Genomic DNA, 16,816 nt, shown 5'->3' with positions numbered 1-16,816 from the left:
TGGGTGATAACACTCAGGACGGGGGCTTAAGTGTGGGTCTCCGGGCACGGCCGGTGCTGGTGCTGGGTCTCTCCTTGGAGGCCTGGGTCAGTGAAATCGGACTAAGTGTGGAATGGAGAACCAAGGGCGCGAGGCTCTTTAACCAAGGCCCATGGGTGATAACACTCAGGACGGGGGCTAAAGTGTGGGTCTCCGGGCACGGCCGGTCCTGGTGCTGGGTCTCTCCATGGAGGCCTGGGTCAGCGAAATCGGACTAAGTGTGGAATGGAGAACCAAGGGCGCGAGGCTCTTTAACCGAGGCCCATGGGTGATAACACTCAGGACGGGGGCTTAAGTGTGGGTCTCCGGGCACGGCCGGTGCTGGTGCTGGGTCTCTCCATGGAGGCCTAGGTCAGCGAAATCGAACTAAGTGTGGAATGGAGAACCAAGGGCGCGAGGCTCTTTAACCAAGGCCCATGGGTGATAACACTCAGGACGGGGGCTTAATTGTGGGTCTCCGGGCACGGCCGGTGCTGGTGCTTGGTCTCTCCATGGAGGCCTGGGTCAGCGAAATCGGACTAAGTGTGGAATGGAGAACCAAGAGCGCGAGGCTCTTTAACCAAGGCCCATGGGTGATAACACTCAGGACGGGGGCTTAAGTGTGGGTTTCAGGGCACGGCCGGTGCTGATGCTTGGTCTCTCCTTGGAGGCACGGGTCAGCGAAATCTGACTAAGTGTGAAATGGAGAACCAAGAGCGCCAGGCTCTTTAACCCAGGCCCATGGGTGATAACACTCAAGAGGGGGACTTAAGTGTGGGTCCCCGGGCACGGCCGGTGCTGGTGCTTGGTCTCTCCGTGAAAGCCCGGTTCAGTGAAATGTGACTAAGAAAGAGATCTAAACACAGGAAACTGATATACATATGTTTCCTTTGATTCCTTTGGAGATAGCCATAGGAAATATGGGTAAGAACGGGAACCAAGGATCGTTTGGAGATAAGCATAGGAGTGTTTCCTTTAAAGAGGATCATAGGAATGTTTCCTTTTGAATTACTCATAGAGAGACCCAAATATTGCACTTCCGTAACCCCCAGTGTGGGACATTTCTAGGCATTTTGCTGTAATGTAAAGTGCCTACAAGTGTCCCATGTATTGTATTACCGTAACACCAGAGGTGTGGGACATTTCCAGGCATTTTGCCTCAATGATAGGTGCCTAGAAGCGTCCGACTCTTTCTGATTGGTTGGGACATTTTTAGGCATTTTTGCTATAATGTAAAGCGCCTACAAATGTCCCATGTAATGATATTTTTCCCTGACACAAAGAGTGGAACATTTCTAGGCGTTTTCAGCACTCAGGGTGTGGGCTTTAGAGTGGGTCCCCGGGCTCAGCAATATTTGGAGGTTTTTTCTCCCATGTTTTGTATTTTTCCCCATGAAAAAGTGTAGGACATTTGTAGGCATTTTTGCTATAATGTAAAGTGCCTAGAAGTGTCCCAAGTATTGTATCTTTCCCTAACACAAAGAGTGAGACATTTCGAGGCATTTTCAGCACTCAGGACGGGGGCCTAAGTATGGGTCCCCGGGCACGGCCGGTGCTGGTGCTGGGTCTCTCCATGGAGGCCCGGGTCAGCGAAATCTGACTAAGTGTGGAATGGAGAACCAAGGGCGCGAGGCTCTTCAACCGAGGCCCATGGGTGATAACACTCAGGACGGGGGCTAAAGTGTGGGTCTCCGGGCACGGCTGGTCCTGGTGCTGGGTCTCTCCATGGAGGCCTGGGTCAGCGAAATTGGACTAAGTGTGGAATGGAGAACCAAGGGCGCGAGGCTCTTTAGCCAAGGCCCATGGGTGATAACACTCAGGACGGGGGCTTAAGTGTGGGTCTCAGGGCATGGCCGGTGCTGGTGCTTGGTCTCTCCGGGAAAGCCCGGTTCAGTGAAATGTGACTAAGAAAGAGATATAAACACAGGAAACTGATATACATATGTTTCCTTTGATTCCTTTGGAGATAACCATAGGAAATATGGGTAAGAACGGGAACCAAGGATCCTTTGGAGATAAGCATAGGAGTGTTTCCTTTAAAGAGGATCATAGGAATGTTTCCTTTTGAATTACTCATAGAGAGACCCAAATATTGCACTTCCGTAACCCCTAGAGTGGGACATTTCTAGGCATTTTGCTGTAATGTAAAGTGCCTACAAGTGTCCCATGTATTGTATTACCCTAAAACCAAAGGTGTGGGACTTTTCCAGGCATTTTGCCTCAATGATAAGTGCCTAGAAGCGTCCGGCTCATTCTGATTGGTTGGGACATTTTTAGGCATTTTTGCTATAATGTAAAGCGCCTACAAATGTCCCATGTAATGTATTTTCCCTGACACAAAGAGTGGAACATTTCTAGGCGTTTTCAGCACTCAGGGTGTGGGCTTTAGAGTGGGTCCCCGGGCTCAGCAATATTTGGAGGTTTTTTCTCCCATGTTTTGTATTTTTCCCCATGAAAACGTGTGGGACATTTGTAGGCATTTTTGCTATAATGTAAAGTGCCTAGAAGTGTCCCAAGTATTGTATCTTTCCCTAACACAAAGAGTGAGACATTTCTAGACATTTTCAGCACTCAGGACGGGGGCCTAAGTGTGGGTCCCCGGGAACGGCCGGTGCTGGTGATGGGTCTCTCCATGGAGGCCCGGGTCAGCGAAATCTGACTAAGTGTGGAATGGAGAACCAAGGGCGCGAGGCTCTTTAACCGAGGCCCATGGGTGATAACACTCAGGACGGGGGCTTAAGTGTGGGTCTCAGGGCACGGCCGTTGCTGGTGCTTGGTCTCTCCTTGGAGGCCCGGGTCAGCGAAATCTGACTAAGTGTGGAATGGAGAACCAAGGGCGCGAGGCTCTTTAACCAAGGCCCATGGGTGATAACACTCAGGACGGGGGCTAAAGTGTGGGTCTCCGGGCACGGCCGGTCCTGGTGCTGGGTCTCTCCATGGAGGCCTGGGTCAGCGAAATCGGACTAAGTGTGGAATGGAGAACCAAGGGCGCGAGGCTCTTTAACCAAGGCCCATGGGTGATAACACTCAGGACGGGGGCTTAAGTGTGGGTCCCCGGGCACGGCCGGTGCTGGTGCTTGGTCTCTCCGTGAAAGCCCGGTTCAGTGAAATGTGACTAAGAAAGAGATCTAAACACAGGAAACTGATATACATATGCTTCCTTTGATTCCTTTGGAGATAGCCATAGGAAATATGGGTAAGAACGGGAACCAAGGCTCCTTTGGAGATAAGCATAGGAGTGTTTCCTTTAAAGAGGATCATAGGAATGTTTCCTTTTGAATTACTCATAGAGAGACCCAAATATTGCACTTCCGTAACCCCTAGTGTGGGACATTTCTAGGCATTTTGCTGTAATGTAAAGTGCCTACAAGTGTCCCATGTATTGTATTACCCTAACACCAAAGGTGTGGGACATTTCCAGGCATTTTGCCTCAATGATAAGTGCCTAGAAGCGTCCGGCTCATTCTGATTGGTTGGGACATTTTTAGGCATTTTTGCTATAATGTAAAGCGCCTACAAATGTCCCATGTAATGTATTTTTCCCTGACACAAAGAGTGGAACATTTCTAGGCGTTTTCAGCACTCAGGGTGTGGGCTTTAGAGTGGGTCCCCGGGCTCAGCAATATTTGGAGTTTTTTTCTCCCATGTTTTGTATTTTTCCCCATGAAAAAGTGTGGGACATTTGTAGGCATTTTTGCTATAATGTAAAGTGCCTAGAAGTGTCCCAAGTATTGTATCTTTCCCTAACACAAAGAGTGAGACATTTCTAGACATTTTCAGCACTCAGGACGGGGGCCTAAGTGTGGGTCCCCGGGAACGGCCGGTGCTGGTGATGGGTCTCTCCATGGAGGCCCGGGTCAGCGAAATCTGACTAAGTGTGGAATGGAGAACCAAGGGCGCGAGGCTCTTTAACCGAGGCCCATGGGTGATAACACTCAGGACGGGGGCTTAAGTGTGGGTCTCCGGGCACGGCCGGTGCTGGTGCTGGGTCTCTCCTTGGAGGCCTGGGTCAGTGAAATCGGACTAAGTGTGGAATGGAGAACCAAGGGCGCGAGGCTCTTTAACCAAGGCCCATGGGTGATAACACTCAGGACGGGGGCTAAAGTGTGGGTCTCCGGGCACGGCCGGTCCTGGTGCTGGGTCTCTCCATGGAGGCCTGGGTCAGCGAAATCGGACTAAGTGTGGAATGGAGAACCAAGGGCGCGAAGCTCTTTAACCGAGGCCCATGGGTGATAACACTCAGGACGGGGGCTTAAGTGTGGGTCTCCGGGCACGGCCGGTGCTGGTGCTGGGTCTCTCCATGGAGGCCTGGGTCAGCGAAATCGAACTAAGTGTGGAATGGAGAACCAAGGGCGCGAGGCTCTTTAACCAAGGCCCATGGGTGATAACACTCAGGACGGGGGCTTAAGTGTGGGTCTCCGGGCACGGCCGGTGCTGGTGCTTGGTCTCTCCTTGGAGGCACGGGTCAGCGAAATCTGACTAAGTGTGAAATGGAGAACCAAGAGCTCCAGGCTCTTTAACCCAGGCCCATGGGTGATAACACTCAAGAGGGGGACTTAAGTGTGGGTCCCCGGGCACGGCCGGTGCTGGTGCTTGGTCTCTCCGTGAAAGCCCGGTTCAGTGAAATGTGACTAAGAAAGAGATCTAAACACAGGAAACTGATATACATATGTTTCCTTTGATTCCTTTGGAGATAGCCATAGGAAATATGGGTAAGAACGGGAACCAAGGATCGTTTGGAGATAAGCATAGGAGTGTTTCCTTTAAAGAGGATCATAGGAATGTTTCCTTTTGAATTACTCATAGAGAGACCCAAATATTGCACTTCCGTAACCCCCAGTGTGGGACATTTCTAGGCATTTTGCTGTAATGTAAAGTGCCTACAAGTGTCCCATGTATTGTATTACCGTAACACCAGAGGTGTGGGACATTTCCAGGCATTTTGCCTCAATGATAGGTGCCTAGAAGCGTCCGACTCTTTCTGATTGGTTGGGACATTTTTAGGCATTTTTGCTATAATGTAAAGCGCCTACAAATGTCCCATGTAATGATATTTTTCCCTGACACAAAGAGTGGAACATTTCTAGGCGTTTTCAGCACTCAGGGTGTGGGCTTTAGAGTGGGTCCCCGGGCTCAGCAATATTTGGAGGTTTTTTCTCCCATGTTTTGTATTTTTCCCCATGAAAAAGTGTAGGACATTTGTAGGCATTTTTGCTATAATGTAAAGTGCCTAGAAGTGTCCCAAGTATTGTATCTTTCCCTAACACAAAGAGTGAGACATTTCGAGAAATTTTCAGCACTCAGGACGGGGGCCTAAGTATGGGTCCCCGGGCACGGCCGGTGCTGGTGCTGGGTCTCTCCATGGAGGCCTGGGTCAGCGAAATCGGACTAAGTGTGGAATGGAGAACCAAGGGCGCGAGGCTCTTTAACCGAGGCCCATGGGTGATAACACTCAGGACGGGGACTTAAGTGTGGGTCTCAGGGCACGGCATTTGCTGGTGCTTGGTCTCTCCATGGAGGCCTGGGTCAGCGAAATCGGACTAAGTGTGGAATGGAGAACCAAGGGCGCGAGGCTCTTTAACCAAGGCCCATGGGTGATAACACTCAGGACGGGGGCTTAAGTGTGGGTCTCAGGGCACGGCATTTGCTGGTGCTTGGTCTCTCCATGGAGGCCTGGGTCAGCGAAATCGGACTAAGTGTGGAATGGAGAACCAAGGGCGCGAGGCTCTTTAACCAAGGCCCATGGGTGATAACACTCAGGACGGGGGCTTAAGTGTGGGTCTCAGGGCATGGCCGGTGCTGGTGCTTGGTCTCTCCGGGAAAGCCCGGTTCAGTGAAATGTGACTAAGAAAGAGATCTAAACACAGGAAACTGATATACATATGTTTCCTTTGATTCCTTTGGAGATAACCATAGGAAATATGGGTAAGAACGGGAACCAAGGATCCTTTGGAGATAAGCATAGGAGTGTTTCCTTTAAAGAGGATCATAGGAATGTTTCCTTTTGAATTACTCATAGAGAGACCCAAATATTGCACTTCCGTAACCCCTAGAGTGGGACATTTCTAGGCATTTTGCTGTAATGTAAAGTGCCTACAAGTGTCCCATGTATTGTATTACCCTAAAACCAAAGGTGTGGGACTTTTCCAGGCATTTTGCCTCAATGATAAGTGCCTAGAAGCGTCCGGCTCATTCTGATTGGTTGGGACATTTTTAGGCATTTTTGCTATAATGTAAAGCGCCTACAAATGTCCCATGTAATGTATTTTCCCTGACACAAAGAGTGGAACATTTCTAGGCGTTTTCAGCACTCAGGGTGTGGGCTTTAGAGTGGGTCCCCGGGCTCAGCAATATTTGGAGGTTTTTTCTCCCATGTTTTGTATTTTTCCCCATGAAAACGTGTGGGACATTTGTAGGCATTTTTGCTATAATGTAAAGTGCCTAGAAGTGTCCCAAGTATTGTATCTTTCCCTAACACAAAGAGTGAGACATTTCTAGACATTTTCAGCACTCAGGACGGGGGCCTAAGTGTGGGTCCCCGGGAACGGCCGGTGCTGGTGATGGGTCTCTCCATGGAGGCCCGGGTCAGCGAAATCTGACTAAGTGTGGAATGGAGAACCAAGGGCGCGAGGCTCTTTAACCGAGGCCCATGGGTGATAACACTCAGGACGGGGGCTTAAGTGTGGGTCTCCGGGCACGGCCGGTGCTGGTGCTGGGTCTCTACATGGAGGCCTGGGTCAGCGAAATCGGACTAAGTGTGGAATGGAGAACCAAGAGCGCGAGGCTCTTTAACCCAGTCCCATGGGTGATAACACTCAGGACGGGGGCTTAAGTGTGGGTCTCAGGGCACGGCCGTTGCTGGTGCTTGGTCTCTCCTTGGAGGCCCGGGTCAGCGAAATCTGACTAAGTGTGGAATGGAGAACCAAGGGCGCGAGGCTCTTTAACCAAGGCCCATGGGTGATAACACTCAGGACGGGGGCTAAAGTGTGGGTCTCCGGGCACGGCCGGTCCTGGTGCTGGGTCTCTCCATGGAGGCCTGGGTCAGCGAAATCGGACTAAGTGTGGAATGGAGAACCAAGGGCGCGAGGCTCTTTAACCAAGGCCCATGGGTGATAACACTCAGGACGGGGGCTTAAGTGTGGGTCCCCGGGCACGGCCGGTGCTGGTGCTTGGTCTCTCCGTGAAAGCCCGGTTCAGTGAAATGTGACTAAGAAAGAGATCTAAACACAGGAAACTGATATACATATGCTTCCTTTGATTCCTTTGGAGATAGCCATAGGAAATATGGGTAAGAACGGGAACCAAGGCTCCTTTGGAGATAAGCATAGGAGTGTTTCCTTTAAAGAGGATCATAGGAATGTTTCCTTTTGAATTACTCATAGAGAGACCCAAATATTGCACTTCCGTAACCCCCAGTGTGGGACATTTCTAGGCATTTTGCTGTAATGTAAAGTGCCTACAAGTGTCCCATGTATTGTATTACCGTAACACCAGAGGTGTGGGACATTTCCAGGCATTTTGCCTCAATGATAGGTGCCTAGAAGCGTCCGACTCTTTCTGATTGGTTGGGACATTTTTAGGCATTTTTGCTATAATGTAAAGCGCCTACAAATGTCCCATGTAATGATATTTTTCCCTGACACAAAGAGTGGAACATTTCTAGGCGTTTTCAGCACTCAGGGTGTGGGCTTTAGAGTGGGTCCCCGGGCTCAGCAATATTTGGAGGTTTTTTCTCCCATGTTTTGTATTTTTCCCCATGAAAAAGTGTAGGACATTTGTAGGCATTTTTGCTATAATGTAAAGTGCCTAGAAGTGTCCCAAGTATTGTATCTTTCCCTAACACAAAGAGTGAGACATTTCGAGGCATTTTCAGCACTCAGGACGGGGGCCTAAGTATGGGTCCCCGGGCACGGCCGGTGCTGGTGCTGGGTCTCTCCATGGAGGCCCGGGTCAGCGAAATCTGACTAAGTGTGGAATGGAGAACCAAGGGCGCGAGGCTCTTCAACCGAGGCCCATGGGTGATAACACTCAGGACGGGGGCTAAAGTGTGGGTCTCCGGGCACGGCTGGTCCTGGTGCTGGGTCTCTCCATGGAGGCCTGGGTCAGCGAAATTGGACTAAGTGTGGAATGGAGAACCAAGGGCGCGAGGCTCTTTAGCCAAGGCCCATGGGTGATAACACTCAGGACGGGGGCTTAAGTGTGGGTCTCCGGGCACGGCCGGTGCTGGTGCTTGGTCTCTCCATGGAGGCCTGGGTCAGCGAAATCGGACTAAGTGTGGAATGGAGAACCAAGGGCGCGAGGCTCTTTAACCGAGGCCCATGGGTGATAACACTCAGGACGGGGACTTAAGTGTGGGTCTCAGGGCACGGCATTTGCTGGTGCTTGGTCTCTCCATGGAGGCCTGGGTCAGCGAAATCGGACTAAGTGTGGAATGGAGAACCAAGGGCGCGAGGCTCTTTAACCAAGGCCCATGGGTGATAACACTCAGGACGGGGGCTTAAGTGTGGGTCTCAGGGCACGGCATTTGCTGGTGCTTGGTCTCTCCATGGAGGCCTGGGTCAGCGAAATCGGACTAAGTGTGGAATGGAGAACCAAGGGCGCGAGGCTCTTTAACCAAGGCCCATGGGTGATAACACTCAGGACGGGGGCTTAAGTGTGGGTCTCAGGGCATGGCCGGTGCTGGTGCTTGGTCTCTCCGGGAAAGCCCGGTTCAGTGAAATGTGACTAAGAAAGAGATCTAAACACAGGAAACTGATATACATATGTTTCCTTTGATTCCTTTGGAGATAACCATAGGAAATATGGGTAAGAACGGGAACCAAGGATCCTTTGGAGATAAGCATAGGAGTGTTTCCTTTAAAGAGGATCATAGGAATGTTTCCTTTTGAATTACTCATAGAGAGACCCAAATATTGCACTTCCGTAACCCCTAGAGTGGGACATTTCTAGGCATTTTGCTGTAATGTAAAGTGCCTACAAGTGTCCCATGTATTGTATTACCCTAAAACCAAAGGTGTGGGACTTTTCCAGGCATTTTGCCTCAATGATAAGTGCCTAGAAGCGTCCGGCTCATTCTGATTGGTTGGGACATTTTTAGGCATTTTTGCTATAATGTAAAGCGCCTACAAATGTCCCATGTAATGTATTTTCCCTGACACAAAGAGTGGAACATTTCTAGGCGTTTTCAGCACTCAGGGTGTGGGCTTTAGAGTGGGTCCCCGGGCTCAGCAATATTTGGAGGTTTTTTCTCCCATGTTTTGTATTTTTCCCCATGAAAACGTGTGGGACATTTGTAGGCATTTTTGCTATAATGTAAAGTGCCTAGAAGTGTCCCAAGTATTGTATCTTTCCCTAACACAAAGAGTGAGACATTTCTAGACATTTTCAGCACTCAGGACGGGGGCCTAAGTGTGGGTCCCCGGGAACGGCCGGTGCTGGTGATGGGTCTCTCCATGGAGGCCCGGGTCAGCGAAATCTGACTAAGTGTGGAATGGAGAACCAAGGGCGCGAGGCTCTTTAACCGAGGCCCATGGGTGATAACACTCAGGACGGGGGCTTAAGTGTGGGTCTCCGGGCACGGCCGGTGCTGGTGCTGGGTCTCTACATGGAGGCCTGGGTCAGCGAAATCGGACTAAGTGTGGAATGGAGAACCAAGAGCGCGAGGCTCTTTAACCCAGTCCCATGGGTGATAACACTCAGGACGGGGGCTTAAGTGTGGGTCTCAGGGCACGGCCGTTGCTGGTGCTTGGTCTCTCCTTGGAGGCCCGGGTCAGCGAAATCTGACTAAGTGTGGAATGGAGAACCAAGGGCGCGAGGCTCTTTAACCAAGGCCCATGGGTGATAACACTCAGGACGGGGGCTAAAGTGTGGGTCTCCGGGCACGGCCGGTCCTGGTGCTGGGTCTCTCCATGGAGGCCTGGGTCAGCGAAATCGGACTAAGTGTGGAATGGAGAACCAAGGGCGCGAGGCTCTTTAACCAAGGCCCATGGGTGATAACACTCAGGACGGGGGCTTAAGTGTGGGTCCCCGGGCACGGCCGGTGCTGGTGCTTGGTCTCTCCGTGAAAGCCCGGTTCAGTGAAATGTGACTAAGAAAGAGATCTAAACACAGGAAACTGATATACATATGCTTCCTTTGATTCCTTTGGAGATAGCCATAGGAAATATGGGTAAGAACGGGAACCAAGGCTCCTTTGGAGATAAGCATAGGAGTGTTTCCTTTAAAGAGGATCATAGGAATGTTTCCTTTTGAATTACTCATAGAGAGACCCAAATATTGCACTTCCGTAACCCCCAGTGTGGGACATTTCTAGGCATTTTGCTGTAATGTAAAGTGCCTACAAGTGTCCCATGTATTGTATTACCGTAACACCAGAGGTGTGGGACATTTCCAGGCATTTTGCCTCAATGATAGGTGCCTAGAAGCGTCCGACTCTTTCTGATTGGTTGGGACATTTTTAGGCATTTTTGCTATAATGTAAAGCGCCTACAAATGTCCCATGTAATGATATTTTTCCCTGACACAAAGAGTGGAACATTTCTAGGCGTTTTCAGCACTCAGGGTGTGGGCTTTAGAGTGGGTCCCCGGGCTCAGCAATATTTGGAGGTTTTTTCTCCCATGTTTTGTATTTTTCCCCATGAAAAAGTGTAGGACATTTGTAGGCATTTTTGCTATAATGTAAAGTGCCTAGAAGTGTCCCAAGTATTGTATCTTTCCCTAACACAAAGAGTGAGACATTTCGAGGCATTTTCAGCACTCAGGACGGGGGCCTAAGTATGGGTCCCCGGGCACGGCCGGTGCTGGTGCTGGGTCTCTCCATGGAGGCCCGGGTCAGCGAAATCTGACTAAGTGTGGAATGGAGAACCAAGGGCGCGAGGCTCTTCAACCGAGGCCCATGGGTGATAACACTCAGGACGGGGGCTAAAGTGTGGGTCTCCGGGCACGGCTGGTCCTGGTGCTGGGTCTCTCCATGGAGGCCTGGGTCAGCGAAATTGGACTAAGTGTGGAATGGAGAACCAAGGGCGCGAGGCTCTTTAGCCAAGGCCCATGGGTGATAACACTCAGGACGGGGGCTTAAGTGTGGGTCTCCGGGCACGGCCGGTGCTGGTGCTTGGTCTCTCCATGGAGGCCTGGGTCAGCGAAATCGGACTAAGTGTGGAATGGAGAACCAAGGGCGCGAGGCTCTTTAACCAAGGCCCATTGGTGATAACACTCAGGACGGGGGCTTAAGTGTGGGTCTCAGGGCACGGCCGGTGCTGGTGCTTGGTCTCTCCTTGGAGGCCCGGGTCAGCGAAATCTGACTAAGTGTGGAATGGAGAACCAAGGGCGCGAGGCTCTTTAACCAAGGCCCATGGGTGATAACACTCAGGACGGGTCTAAAGTGTGGGTCTCCGGGCACGGCCGGTGCTGGTGCTGGGTCTCTCCATGGAGGCCTGGGTCAGCGAAATCGGACTAAGTGTGGAATGGAGAACCAAGGGCGCGAGGCTCTTTAACCGAGGCCCATGGGTGATAACACTCAGGACGGGGACTTAAGTGTGGGTCTCAGGGCACGGCATTTGCTGGTGCTTGGTCTCTCCATGGAGGCCTGGGTCAGCGAAATCGGACTAAGTGTGGAATGGAGAACCAAGGGCGCGAGGCTCTTTAACCAAGGCCCATGGGTGATAACACTCAGGACGGGGGCTTAAGTGTGGGTCTCAGGGCACGGCATTTGCTGGTGCTTGGTCTCTCCATGGAGGCCTGGGTCAGCGAAATCGGACTAAGTGTGGAATGGAGAACCAAGGGCGCGAGGCTCTTTAACCAAGGCCCATGGGTGATAACACTCAGGACGGGGGCTTAAGTGTGGGTCTCAGGGCATGGCCGGTGCTGGTGCTTGGTCTCTCCGGGAAAGCCCGGTTCAGTGAAATGTGACTAAGAAAGAGATCTAAACACAGGAAACTGATATACATATGTTTCCTTTGATTCCTTTGGAGATAACCATAGGAAATATGGGTAAGAACGGGAACCAAGGATCCTTTGGAGATAAGCATAGGAGTGTTTCCTTTAAAGAGGATCATAGGAATGTTTCCTTTTGAATTACTCATAGAGAGACCCAAATATTGCACTTCCGTAACCCCTAGAGTGGGACATTTCTAGGCATTTTGCTGTAATGTAAAGTGCCTACAAGTGTCCCATGTATTGTATTACCCTAAAACCAAAGGTGTGGGACTTTTCCAGGCATTTTGCCTCAATGATAAGTGCCTAGAAGCGTCCGGCTCATTCTGATTGGTTGGGACATTTTTAGGCATTTTTGCTATAATGTAAAGCGCCTACAAATGTCCCATGTAATGTATTTTCCCTGACACAAAGAGTGGAACATTTCTAGGCGTTTTCAGCACTCAGGGTGTGGGCTTTAGAGTGGGTCCCCGGGCTCAGCAATATTTGGAGGTTTTTTCTCCCATGTTTTGTATTTTTCCCCATGAAAACGTGTGGGACATTTGTAGGCATTTTTGCTATAATGTAAAGTGCCTAGAAGTGTCCCAAGTATTGTATCTTTCCCTAACACAAAGAGTGAGACATTTCTAGACATTTTCAGCACTCAGGACGGGGGCCTAAGTGTGGGTCCCCGGGAACGGCCGGTGCTGGTGATGGGTCTCTCCATGGAGGCCCGGGTCAGCGAAATCTGACTAAGTGTGGAATGGAGAACCAAGGGCGCGAGGCTCTTTAACCGAGGCCCATGGGTGATAACACTCAGGACGGGGGCTTAAGTGTGGGTCTCCGGGCACGGCCGGTGCTGGTGCTGGGTCTCTACATGGAGGCCTGGGTCAGCGAAATCGGACTAAGTGTGGAATGGAGAACCAAGAGCGCGAGGCTCTTTAACCCAGTCCCATGGGTGATAACACTCAGGACGGGGGCTTAAGTGTGGGTCTCAGGGCACGGCCGTTGCTGGTGCTTGGTCTCTCCTTGGAGGCCCGGGTCAGCGAAATCTGACTAAGTGTGGAATGGAGAACCAAGGGCGCGAGGCTCTTTAACCAAGGCCCATGGGTGATAACACTCAGGACGGGGGCTAAAGTGTGGGTCTCCGGGCACGGCCGGTCCTGGTGCTGGGTCTCTCCATGGAGGCCTGGGTCAGCGAAATCGGACTAAGTGTGGAATGGAGAACCAAGGGCGCGAGGCTCTTTAACCAAGGCCCATGGGTGATAACACTCAGGACGGGGGCTTAAGTGTGGGTCCCCGGGCACGGCCGGTGCTGGTGCTTGGTCTCTCCGTGAAAGCCCGGTTCAGTGAAATGTGACTAAGAAAGAGATCTAAACACAGGAAACTGATATACATATGCTTCCTTTGATTCCTTTGGAGATAGCCATAGGAAATATGGGTAAGAACGGGAACCAAGGCTCCTTTGGAGATAAGCATAGGAGTGTTTCCTTTAAAGAGGATCATAGGAATGTTTCCTTTTGAATTACTCATAGAGAGACCCAAATATTGCACTTCCGTAACCCCCAGTGTGGGACATTTCTAGGCATTTTGCTGTAATGTAAAGTGCCTACAAGTGTCCCATGTATTGTATTACCGTAACACCAGAGGTGTGGGACATTTCCAGGCATTTTGCCTCAATGATAGGTGCCTAGAAGCGTCCGACTCTTTCTGATTGGTTGGGACATTTTTAGGCATTTTTGCTATAATGTAAAGCGCCTACAAATGTCCCATGTAATGATATTTTTCCCTGACACAAAGAGTGGAACATTTCTAGGCGTTTTCAGCACTCAGGGTGTGGGCTTTAGAGTGGGTCCCCGGGCTCAGCAATATTTGGAGGTTTTTTCTCCCATGTTTTGTATTTTTCCCCATGAAAAAGTGTAGGACATTTGTAGGCATTTTTGCTATAATGTAAAGTGCCTAGAAGTGTCCCAAGTATTGTATCTTTCCCTAACACAAAGAGTGAGACATTTCGAGGCATTTTCAGCACTCAGGACGGGGGCCTAAGTATGGGTCCCCGGGCACGGCCGGTGCTGGTGCTGGGTCTCTCCATGGAGGCCCGGGTCAGCGAAATCTGACTAAGTGTGGAATGGAGAACCAAGGGCGCGAGGCTCTTCAACCGAGGCCCATGGGTGATAACACTCAGGACGGGGGCTAAAGTGTGGGTCTCCGGGCACGGCTGGTCCTGGTGCTGGGTCTCTCCATGGAGGCCTGGGTCAGCGAAATTGGACTAAGTGTGGAATGGAGAACCAAGGGCGCGAGGCTCTTTAGCCAAGGCCCATGGGTGATAACACTCAGGACGGGGGCTTAAGTGTGGGTCTCCGGGCACGGCCGGTGCTGGTGCTTGGTCTCTCCATGGAGGCCTGGGTCAGCGAAATCGGACTAAGTGTGGAATGGAGAACCAAGGGCGCGAGGCTCTTTAACCAAGGCCCATTGGTGATAACACTCAGGACGGGGGCTTAAGTGTGGGTCTCAGGGCACGGCCGGTGCTGGTGCTTGGTCTCTCCTTGGAGGCCCGGGTCAGCGAAATCTGACTAAGTGTGGAATGGAGAACCAAGGGCGCGAGGCTCTTTAACCAAGGCCCATGGGTGATAACACTCAGGACGGGTCTAAAGTGTGGGTCTCCGGGCACGGCCGGTGCTGGTGCTGGGTCTCTCCATGGAGGCCTGGGTCAGCGAAATCGGACTAAGTGTGGAATGGAGAACCAAGGGCGCGAGGCTCTTTAACCGAGGCCCATGGGTGATAACACTCAGGACGGGGACTTAAGTGTGGGTCTCAGGGCACGGCATTTGCTGGTGCTTGGTCTCTCCATGGAGGCCTGGGTCAGCGAAATCGGACTAAGTGTGGAATGGAGAACCAAGGGCGCGAGGCTCTTTAACCAAGGCCCATGGGTGATAACACTCAGGACGGGGGCTTAAGTGTGGGTCTCAGGGCACGGCATTTGCTGGTGCTTGGTCTCTCCATGGAGGCCTGGGTCAGCGAAATCGGACTAAGTGTGGAATGGAGAACCAAGGGCGCGAGGCTCTTTAACCAAGGCCCATGGGTGATAACACTCAGGACGGGGGCTTAAGTGTGGGTCTCAGGGCATGGCCGGTGCTGGTGCTTGGTCTCTCCGGGAAAGCCCGGTTCAGTGAAATGTGACTAAGAAAGAGATCTAAACACAGGAAACTGATATACATATGTTTCCTTTGATTCCTTTGGAGATAACCATAGGAAATATGGGTAAGAACGGGAACCAAGGATCCTTTGGAGATAAGCATAGGAGTGTTTCCTTTAAAGAGGATCATAGGAATGTTTCCTTTTGAATTACTCATAGAGAGACCCAAATATTGCACTTCCGTAACCCCTAGAGTGGGACATTTCTAGGCATTTTGCTGTAATGTAAAGTGCCTACAAGTGTCCCATGTATTGTATTACCCTAAAACCAAAGGTGTGGGACTTTTCCAGGCATTTTGCCTCAATGATAAGTGCCTAGAAGCGTCCGGCTCATTCTGATTGGTTGGGACATTTTTAGGCATTTTTGCTATAATGTAAAGCGCCTACAAATGTCCCATGTAATGTATTTTCCCTGACACAAAGAGTGGAACATTTCTAGGCGTTTTCAGCACTCAGGGTGTGGGCTTTAGAGTGGGTCCCCGGGCTCAGCAATATTTGGAGGTTTTTTCTCCCATGTTTTGTATTTTTCCCCATGAAAACGTGTGGGACATTTGTAGGCATTTTTGCTATAATGTAAAGTGCCTAGAAGTGTCCCAAGTATTGTATCTTTCCCTAACACAAAGAGTGAGACATTTCTAGACATTTTCAGCACTCAGGACGGGGGCCTAAGTGTGGGTCCCCGGGAACGGCCGGTGCTGGTGATGGGTCTCTCCATGGAGGCCCGGGTCAGCGAAATCTGACTAAGTGTGGAATGGAGAACCAAGGGCGCGAGGCTCTTTAACCGAGGCCCATGGGTGATAACACTCAGGACGGGGGCTTAAGTGTGGGTCTCCGGGCACGGCCGGTGCTGGTGCTGGGTCTCTACATGGAGGCCTGGGTCAGCGAAATCGGACTAAGTGTGGAATGGAGAACCAAGAGCGCGAGGCTCTTTAACCCAGTCCCATGGGTGATAACACTCAGGACGGGGGCTTAAGTGTGGGTCTCAGGGCACGGCCGTTGCTGGTGCTTGGTCTCTCCTTGGAGGCCCGGGTCAGCGAAATCTGACTAAGTGTGGAATGGAGAACCAAGGGCGCGAGGCTCTTTAACCAAGGCCCATGGGTGATAACACTCAGGACGGGGGCTAAAGTGTGGGTCTCCGGGCACGGCCGGTCCTGGTGCTGGGTCTCTCCATGGAGGCCTGGGTCAGCGAAATCGGACTAAGTGTGGAATGGAGAACCAAGGGCGCGAGGCTCTTTAACCAAGGCCCATGGGTGATAACACTCAGGACGGGGGCTTAAGTGTGGGTCCCCGGGCACGGCCGGTGCTGGTGCTTGGTCTCTCCGTGAAAGCCCGGTTCAGTGAAATGTGACTAAGAAAGAGATCTAAACACAGGAAACTGATATACATATGCTTCCTTTGATTCCTTTGGAGATAGCCATAGGAAATATGGGTAAGAACGGGAACCAAGGCTCCTTTGGAGATAAGCATAGGAGTGTTTCCTTTAAAGAGGATCATAGGAATGTTTCCTTTTGAATTACTCATAGAGAGACCCAAATATTGCACTTCCGTAACCCCCAGTGTGGGACATTTCTAGGCATTTTGCTGTAATGTAAAGTGCCTACAAGTGTCCCATGTATTGTATTACCGTAACACCAGAGGTGTGGGACATTTCCAGGCATTTTGCCTCAATGATAGGTGCCTAGAAGCGTCCGAC

Source organism: Pleuronectes platessa, chromosome 9, assembly GCF_947347685.1.
Source record: "Pleuronectes platessa chromosome 9, fPlePla1.1, whole genome shotgun sequence".
Classification (NCBI taxonomy): domain Eukaryota; kingdom Metazoa; phylum Chordata; class Actinopteri; order Pleuronectiformes; family Pleuronectidae; genus Pleuronectes; species Pleuronectes platessa.
Note: the sequence above shows the minus strand (reverse complement) of the source record.